We start from the raw sequence: 9,119 nt of genomic DNA on the forward strand, positions 1-9,119 counted from the left end.
CAAAAAAACCTACATCTAGAATAAACAATTGCCACTACGCTTATCTTAATGTGGGACTGAGATGTTGAATAGCAACACTGATAACTGTGTTATACCACTTAAATCCTATAACACAGTTATCAGTGTTGCTATTCAACATCTCAATCCGACATTAAGATTAGCGTAGTGGCAATTGTTTATTCTATACTGAAGTTTTTTCCAGCCGATGATGTGGGTGGAGGCGGTTTGAGCATTTATGCTCTGCCAGAACAAACCTGAGGCTTTTTCTTCTGTTGGAATAATACTCTCAGCCTAATAAATGGAGCAATTCTATTCCTTTTTGTTAGAATCTAGGAGATAACATCATTCTTTCATGTTTGGTACAAGAGCTGTTTTAGGATTTTGAGCCAGGTTAAGTCTCCCCCCTCCCCCCCCCCAACTTACTGGAGGAGCAGACTACTAATGGCAGTTAAGAGAGTGCAAGAGAAGTGGGCTGCTAGTGTTGCAGGAAGATTTATAATTGCAGAGGTGTCATATATTCTCGATAATAGCAGGGGGAAATAAGGCTTCTAAAATGACATCGAGCTTATGGCTTCAGGAGTCAATGTGGTCATTTTCTGGTTCCTGTAATATGCCACAGGCAGTGGAACAAGAACATAACCCCATGAACATTTTGCCCTTTGCGGGATAACATAACATAACATTGTGCTTATTGACCCCCGTAACCAGAAGTTCAACACGGTTTACAAAAAGTTATAAAAGTAAACATGTTACATGAAATAAGATGATTCATTAAACAGTCAAATATTTAGAAAAAAGATAGCTCTTCAATTGTTTTCTAAAATGGCCATAGGAAGTTCTTTTTCACAGGAAGTTCTTTTTCATAGGAAGTTCTTTTTCACTCAGAGGGTGGTGGACACATGGAACGCGCTCCCGGAGGCTGTGATAGGCCAGAGCACGCTACAGGGGTTCAAGGAGGGTCTAGATAGGTTCCTAAAAGAAAAGGGGATAGAGGGGTACAGATAGAAGTAGAGGTAGGTTATAGGAATAGTCAGAAGCCACGTCGCAGGTCATGGACCTGATGGGCCGCCGCGGGAGCGGACCGCTGGGCACGATGGACCTCTGGTCTGACCCAGTGGAGGCAACTTCTTATGTTCTTAATGGGTCGTAAGCAACAATATTCAGAATTCGTTGTCATGAAGAGCTGCCTGCGATGCCGAAGTATGATTTAGAAATTTCTTACTCCTGCAACCCTGGACAGATGGAAAAATTAAACAAAGGATGAGTTCTTCTACTATGTCTGTATGATGCTAAAGAAAATCTATTGACTAAGTAAGAAGGATCAGAGCTAGGATGCTTGGGGGAGGGAAGTGGAAGTTGTTTTTTTTAAAGTTCCTCCAACCTATAAGGGGTTCCATTAATCCTGTCATAGGTAGACTAGTTCCTCCATAATTACATTTGTATAGATCACTATAAATATCTGGCAGTACCGTGTACAGTTACTGTGTATACTCGAATATAAAGCGAGGTAACCTTTTTCCTCCCAAAAAGGGGAAAAAGGTTGATTCAAAAATAAACCGAACTCATGTCAGTCTTGTGAGGTTACTGTGGGAGTAAATGGCCTAGTGGTTAGAACTGCTGTCTCAGCACCCTGAGGTTGTGAGTAGAGAATGACACGGTGACAAAATTCATCACCGTCCCCGCAGATAACCCCGGGAAATAAACCCATGTCATTTTCTAGTGTCTATTTCAACCTCAGTCCTTCTACACCAGCATTCTTCAAAGCAAAGCTTGCGGGTCAGTGGTTGTGACCATTCATACTCTGATTCTTATGGGAGCCAAGGATAATGAAGCCATTGTGACATCACTGATGTGATTGGCTCTTAGGCACTGGTGGAATGAGGCATTATGACATCACAATATCTGCTCTGGATACCAGAGACTGTCATTTTCTAGTGTCTCTTTCACCTCAGTCCTTCTACACCAGCATTCTTCAAAGCAAAGCTTGCGGGTCAGTGGTTGTGGCCATTCATACTCTGATTCTTCCCTCTCTCTTTAAAGAATGACATGAAGATGGTTTCCCGCGGTTATCTGCGGGGACGGGAACGGTGATGAATTTTGTCACCGTGTCATTCTCTAGTTGTGAGTTCAATCCCAGCCACCTTGAGACTCTGGGCAAGTCACAATCCTTCCATTGTTCCAAGTACCATGGTTAGATTGTGAGCCTGCAGGGACAGATGGTGAATATAACAAAGAGTACAGTACCTGATTACTAGTCAATGTATTGTAACCACTTTGGATGGATCTCTTTGTGAAAAGGCGCTAAATAAACATAGCAACCACTGTGGCAACTCAGCCATTTTGAGTAGTGAGTGCACAGGGCAGGAGCATAGGAGGATTGCTGTTGCCCTGGCTCACCACTGGACCAGCAGGGCTTAAGGTCGGCCTGCGATGGATCTGAAATGGTGAAGACTCGAATATAAACCGAGACCCCCCATTTCTGGGCCATTTTTTTCACCCCAAAATCTAGGTTTATATTTGAGTATATACAGTATTTAGATATAATTTTGTTGGTCTTTATTATGCTTTTATTGCCTCCCCTCCCCAGGATGGACTGTCCTGATGACAGCAGTTCTCTTTTTCAGAACAGAGGAAATCAGTGACACAGTAAAAAAACCAAAAACATCAAAAGAAGCACAGAAGAAAGGAAAGAGCGCTAGTGGTGCAGCAGTGGTTCCTATCAGTTTTCTCTGGTGTTTAGGGTTTCAGTCTAGATCAGAGATTTTCAACCCCATCCTCAGAATACATACAACGAGATAGGTTTTCAGGACCCCACCCTCCCAATGAATATGCATGAGATAGATCTGCATACAATGGAGGTAATGCTTACAAATTTATCTCATGCAAATTCATTGTGGATATCTTGAAAACTAGAGTGGCTTGGTGTGTCTTGGGGATTGGGTTGAGTACACCTAGTGTAGGAGGATATTCATCTCAAGCCTTCAGCTTTCAAAAGACCTGCTATCAAATCAAAAAAACACGCAGTTGGCCACAAGAATGGGTGTAGGAAACAAACTGGGCTGTGTTTCAGTATTATGCTTGCAACAGGGTATATAAGAGCATACATATGCATAGATCTTAAGTTGATGTTTTTGTATAATTTATTATTATATATTGATAATTCTGTTTCCACATTTATATGTTTTTATACATAATGCTGAAACACAACCCGTGTCGACTCACTAATAAAGTTTGCTTCCATGACCCCTTCTTTTGCTGTGATAGCAGGTGTTTTGTAAGCTGAAGGCTGGAAATGAAATACCCAACTGAAACCTTGCACACTGGGGGTTTGCAGGGACTACTGCTCCTTCCTCTCTTCTTGAAGCCCAAAATCAATTCAATGATGTGGCCCAGCCTTGCCTCCATGAGAGACAGGACAGGTGAACATTAACAAAGTAGCAGAACACCAGGGCCAGATGGATGTGCGTGTGAAATATTTTTACATTTCACTCTTTTGTTAGTGACACTGCAAATAAAGAGTGAAGGCAATTCAAAATCAGTTTTTATTGATGATAGGAACAGAACTAAATATGAATCAGACCTTTCAAATGGTAATCTTTCACCTCTGCAATCAAGTTCACCATGAACTGAATTTGTACTTTAGGGCATGCTAGCACCTGGGCCTCTACGGTAGAGCTCTCTTAAGTACATACATAGTGTGCAGCTTTAAAAAAATAATTTCCCCTGCTATTGCAAATCATAAATACATGAACATTGGTGAAGTGGGAGTGTGTGGTGCAGTGATTAGAGCTACAGCCCCAGTATGTTGGGGTTGTGGGTTCAAATCCCGCACTGCTCCTTGGTGAAGAATAACATCCACAACTTTAATAATCCTGATCACTTATGTTGTTCCTTTATAGTGATTTAATACTCTATTGAAATGGCAGTTGTCTAGTTATAAATCCCCCTCCATCTCCCATTTTCCTTCTCCCCATGCCCTGAGTTGCAAATTTAGCAAATTACCTTTGAGCTCTTTGGGGCAAATGGTCCCAAATCTGTGATCAGGTCTGTTATATCCTCCATTTCCTAGGAGAACCTCATCTAGTCCCCAGTCTTTCCATTTTCAGCAAATAATAAATCCCATCTTTCCATGCATTCACTGTTGATGAATATTGCTGTCTCCAGCAGACTAATATGCACTTTTGAGCCAAAAGAAACACTTTTTGCAATAAAGGATTGCTGCCTTTTCTAGTTCTCAAAGGCACAAAATTAGAAAACAATTATATAAATGGTGGAATAAGTTACCTATGTATGACCCCTTTTTGTAAAGCTGCATTAGGGTTTTTATAGAAAGTTGCTGTGGTAACTAGGAATTCTATGAGTGTCGGAGCTTTTACTGCAGCGACCTGTGATTTAAAACCCCTAATGCAGTTTGATAAAAGGGGGGCCTATATTTATGCACAATCTGGCTATTTACTGTTCCACAAATTTTTTAAAAACCTCTCTATTTCATAAATTTAATATTGGATGCTATGGGGCTCATAATCGAAAGAGAAAAATGTCCAAAAATCGGACTAAGTCGGCACTTGGACAAAAATTGTCAAAATACGTCCAAGTGCCGATAATGAAAACGGGTTTTGGACGTATTTCTAAATGACCTAGGCCTTCATAGTGCCGCTGAACGACCAAAGCTAAATGGGGCGGTTCAGGAGGAGTGTCGAGGGTGGGAGTTGGGCAGGATGTGGGCTGGCTTAGACTTAGTCGTACATCATGTATAATCGAATGTTATACAGCCCAGCATAAACAAAACTTGGAATTTGTGACTTAGACCACAGTTCTTCAACCGCCGGTCCGCGGACCGGTGTCGGTCCGCAGGAAATTTTTGCCGGTCTGCGCAGGGCCGGCAAGATTGGCTCACTTCAACTTCCTGCCGGTCCGCGCATGGCCGGCAAGATCAATATGTGAAGCGTGCGCTGGGCCGGAGAGATCTTGGGGAGCCTCCGACAGTGGCTTTCTCCCCTCTCTGCAGCTCTCCTTTACTTCCCAGCGCAGCGATTCACGAAGGCAGCCTCGGGGCTTTTGTTGAGTTGCAGCTGTCTCTGATGATGCAACTTCCTCTTTCCTCAGAGGTGGCGCGACCCAACAAAGGACCCGAGGCTGCCTTCGTGAATCGCTGCGCTGGGAAGTAAAGGAGAGCTGCAGAGAGGGGAGAAAGCCACTGTCGGAGGCTCCCCAAGAAGAGCTGCTGTGAGGGGAGAAAACCACTATCGGAGTCTGGGAAGCTGCTGGGCAGGGGAAAAAAGGGACAGCTGCTACTGGAGAGGGAGAAGGAGAGATGCTGCTGGGAGGGGAGGAGGGAAATGAATCTGGGAAGCTGCTGGGTAAGGAAAAAAAGGGACAGCTGCTACTGGAGAGGGAGAAGGAGAGATGCTTCTGGGAGGGGAGGAGGGAAAGGAATCTGGGAAGCTGCTGGGCAAGGAAAAGAAGGGAAAGCTGCTACTGGAGAGGGAGAAGGATAAGGAGAGATGCTTCTGGGAGGGGAGGAGGGAAAGGAATCAGGGAAGCTGCTGGGCAAGGAAAAAAAGGAACAGCTGCTACTGGAGAGGGAGAAGGAGAGATGCTGCTGGGAGGGGAGGGAAGAGAATTACTGCTGGACAGGAGGAGGAGGGAAGGGAGAATGAAAAATGGAAGGAAACAGCTGGCAGAGATATTAGAGGAGGGGAAGGGGAGACACAGGCATGAGAAAGTAGAGAGACTGATGATAGGAAGGGGTCAGCAGAAAAATAAGCAGAGAGGGACAACGATGATAGATCTGGTGTAGGAGAAATAAAAATGAAGAGAGCAGTGAAGCTGGAATGAATCATGTAAAAAGAAGAGAGGGGGCACAAGCTGGATGGAAAGGGGAGAGGGGCATAGAAAGAAGACAGATACCATATGGAAGGGGGAGAGGACAGTCAGTGGATGGAAGGGGCAGATGCTGGATTGAAGAGACAGAGAGGGCAGACGCTGGAAGGAAGAGAGTGAAAAGAAGATTGAAAGCAGAAACCAGAGAAGAAAAAAGGTAGAAAAAAATAATTTTATTTCTATTTTGTGATTAGAATATATCAGATTTGAAATATATATCCTGCTAGAGCTGGTGTTAGACATAACTGGGGACTGCAAAACCCAGGCAGTGCTTCTTTAGCTTCCAGCTGGCTTAGGGCGCTCTCTGACCAGGGGGCAGTTGCCCTAGTTGCACTCCCCTAAAACTATTCCTGTCATGTGTGACTGCAGTATTCTGTTAGCATGATATTTCTGTGTAGCATTCTGTAATAATTTGGCTTGTTCAGTTTTCTTGATAGTAGAGGGGATATATGTGAAGGGGAGGGGAGACAGGGGTTTTGTTGATCCTGCTCTGAATTATTTGTATTTATAAAATGACAATTGTACAGAATATTGTTTCTTTTTATACTTTAATAAAATACATTCAATATAAAATCATAACTGAGGCTTGTGTGGATGGGATCAGATGATTTGTGGGAACCGATTTGCGGAGATGGGGTGGAAACGGGGTTTTAAAATTTTAGTCCTAGTAGTTTGCCGGTCCACAAAATAATTCTTTTTTTTCTGCCAGTCCACGGGTGTAAAAAGGTTGAAGAACACTGACTTAGACCATTCAAAACATGGTCTAAGTCACAAAATCCCACCTAAAGTCACCAGGAAAGCACTGCAAACACATAATGCAGACCACCACACTCAAAACACTAGAATCACAAAATCAAGTAATAGCAAAACTTTCACTTATCTTTGGGGAAAAAAAAACCCTTACATGTCAATCTGGTGAGGGAGGAACTAGAACAATACATTCTTCAGCTTCCAATATACAAACAGTCAAGACAGTATTTGCCAATTCCCTGTTCCATGGAACTGCCACTTTTTCATAGTATCACTTTTGTGGTATACTGCTTACAGTAGTTTGATTATAAGATGGACTGGCATTGATGTCTCTAGCAAGTATACAAGTTTCTGTAACCCAATCTGCCAAATTCTCATTTATATCCAATGATTGTACATAACGATTTGCTTGCAGGTATTCAAACCAATCAGTAGGTTACCGGAGTCCCTCCCCACGGTTTAATATGCCCATCTTCTGTAACCACATCTCTCACCTAACCCAGTCTACTGAGTTTCCAATGTATCAAATATAATTTAGAAGCATCTGGATTAAAATCCTTATTACCCATCCAAAAGAGTAACACCGTGGATTTTGGCAAGAGTTGTCCTTATTTACATATCCAATGCCAAGCTTGTCTCAATGTTTTTTTGGTATTTTTTTAAAATAGGATACAATTTTTATGGTAGAATATTGTGAAATCTCTGTGTATGCAAATATGACATTAGATAAACCAGAGCAATAAACTGCTATTCCAATGATATTGGAGTAAAATGTTGTGATTCTTTAATCTAGTCAACCAAATATCTCATAAGGCAAGCCACGTTGTATCTCTACAGGTCTGGAAGAGCCAAACCTCCATGCCCCAATGGTCATGACAGCTGTTGTAATGTGGCTCGTAGTTTCTTGTTATCACACAAAAATGTACGTAATAATCTATGTCCCCAATTTGTCAGATACATTGGGAATATTTGTAGTATGTACAACCATTTTGCGAATAACACCTTTTTATATAGCGCTATACAACCCCTCAAATGTAAAGGTAATTTTGTTCACATAGTTAATACATCCCTAAATTTATTCAACAGAACTATAAAATTTTGCCCATATGTATCAGCAAGCGAATCATTAGTCCAATCTTCATAAGTATTACTGCCCCTCCCCCCAAAAGGCATTACTTTAGACTTATCCAGGGTTCAGTACCAATCCATCCATCTCTCCATGCCATTGTATGTGCAAAAGAAAAATTGTTGAATACAGGTATTTAGAAGTTATCCTTTAAACCCCCTATTTGGAGAAATTGTATTAGATGAAGAGCTCTATCCAGAGATCTTGGTCTGGATTACTACCAGGAGCAAGTCATCTGCAAATGCCGTACATTTTATTTTCTCTTGTCTTATTGCTAGGCCCAAAACTTACTGATCAGCCCACAACTGAATGAAAAGAGGTTCTAATGATGTCTGCAGCTTTTTTTCTTCTGCATATGTGCAGGCTGCTATATTTGCAGAATTTCATTAATTTGAAAAGTTCAAAGTATTGCACTAACCAAAGAAATGCTAGTGTCAAGTGCAGTCCAGTTGAGAAGCCCTTGAAAAGCACTTCTTTCTCAAACGCATTACAAGCCTGATGTAAGTGCATGTGCCTAACTGTTGACAGGTGCATAATCCTTAGTATTCTGTAATCTGTTTGTCTAACTCCTAGGCACACCCCCTGACCCATTCATGCCCCTCCCACATCCACGCCCCCCAGAAATTTGCATAATAGAATTGTGCATGCAGCTTCTAGAATAGCCATGAAGGGCAGTTGCTGATTAGTGCCAATTAACATGGATTAAAGACAATAATTGACTACTACCTCCACTTAATAGTCAATTATTACATTAAGTTATGCACCCAATAGGGTAGTTGTCCCTTGCATTTCAAAGGCACATCTTGTGTCAACTAGAGATTGTGCATTCTTTTATTTAGTTCTGCGGTTATGGAATAATCTGCCCATAGACTTGAGAAAAGAAGAATCATATATAAACTTTAAAAGACATTTTTTTCCAATTGGCCTTCTCAACTTAGAACAGAGTTTGGGACTGTGATCTGTGTTTATGTAATGATTAATTCTGTATTTAAGTGATGATTAATTCTGTAATGGAAAATTTTTAGCTGTAGGTATTAATTATGGTTCAGAGAGATTTGATTGTTTTATTGTTTTACTGTTAGAATTGTTATTGTTGAGATGTTTGCTATGATATTTTATGAAAATTTTTTTTAACTTTTGCTCTTAATCTTTCCTTTTCTATTTTTAATGGAGTTCTTTTCTTGATGAATACAAACTATGTATTGTAAACTACTTGGATCCCGTTAGGCTGTTATGCGGTTTATAAAGTTCTTAATAAACAAAAACATTGTATAAATTGCATAGAGAAATTTATGCACTAAGCCTAAATTTGGGTGCACAAGTTTATAGAATTAGGGGAATAACCCACATTTCCTATTTT

This window comes from Geotrypetes seraphini, chromosome 9, assembly GCF_902459505.1.
Source record: "Geotrypetes seraphini chromosome 9, aGeoSer1.1, whole genome shotgun sequence".
Classification (NCBI taxonomy): Eukaryota; Metazoa; Chordata; class Amphibia; order Gymnophiona; family Dermophiidae; genus Geotrypetes; species Geotrypetes seraphini.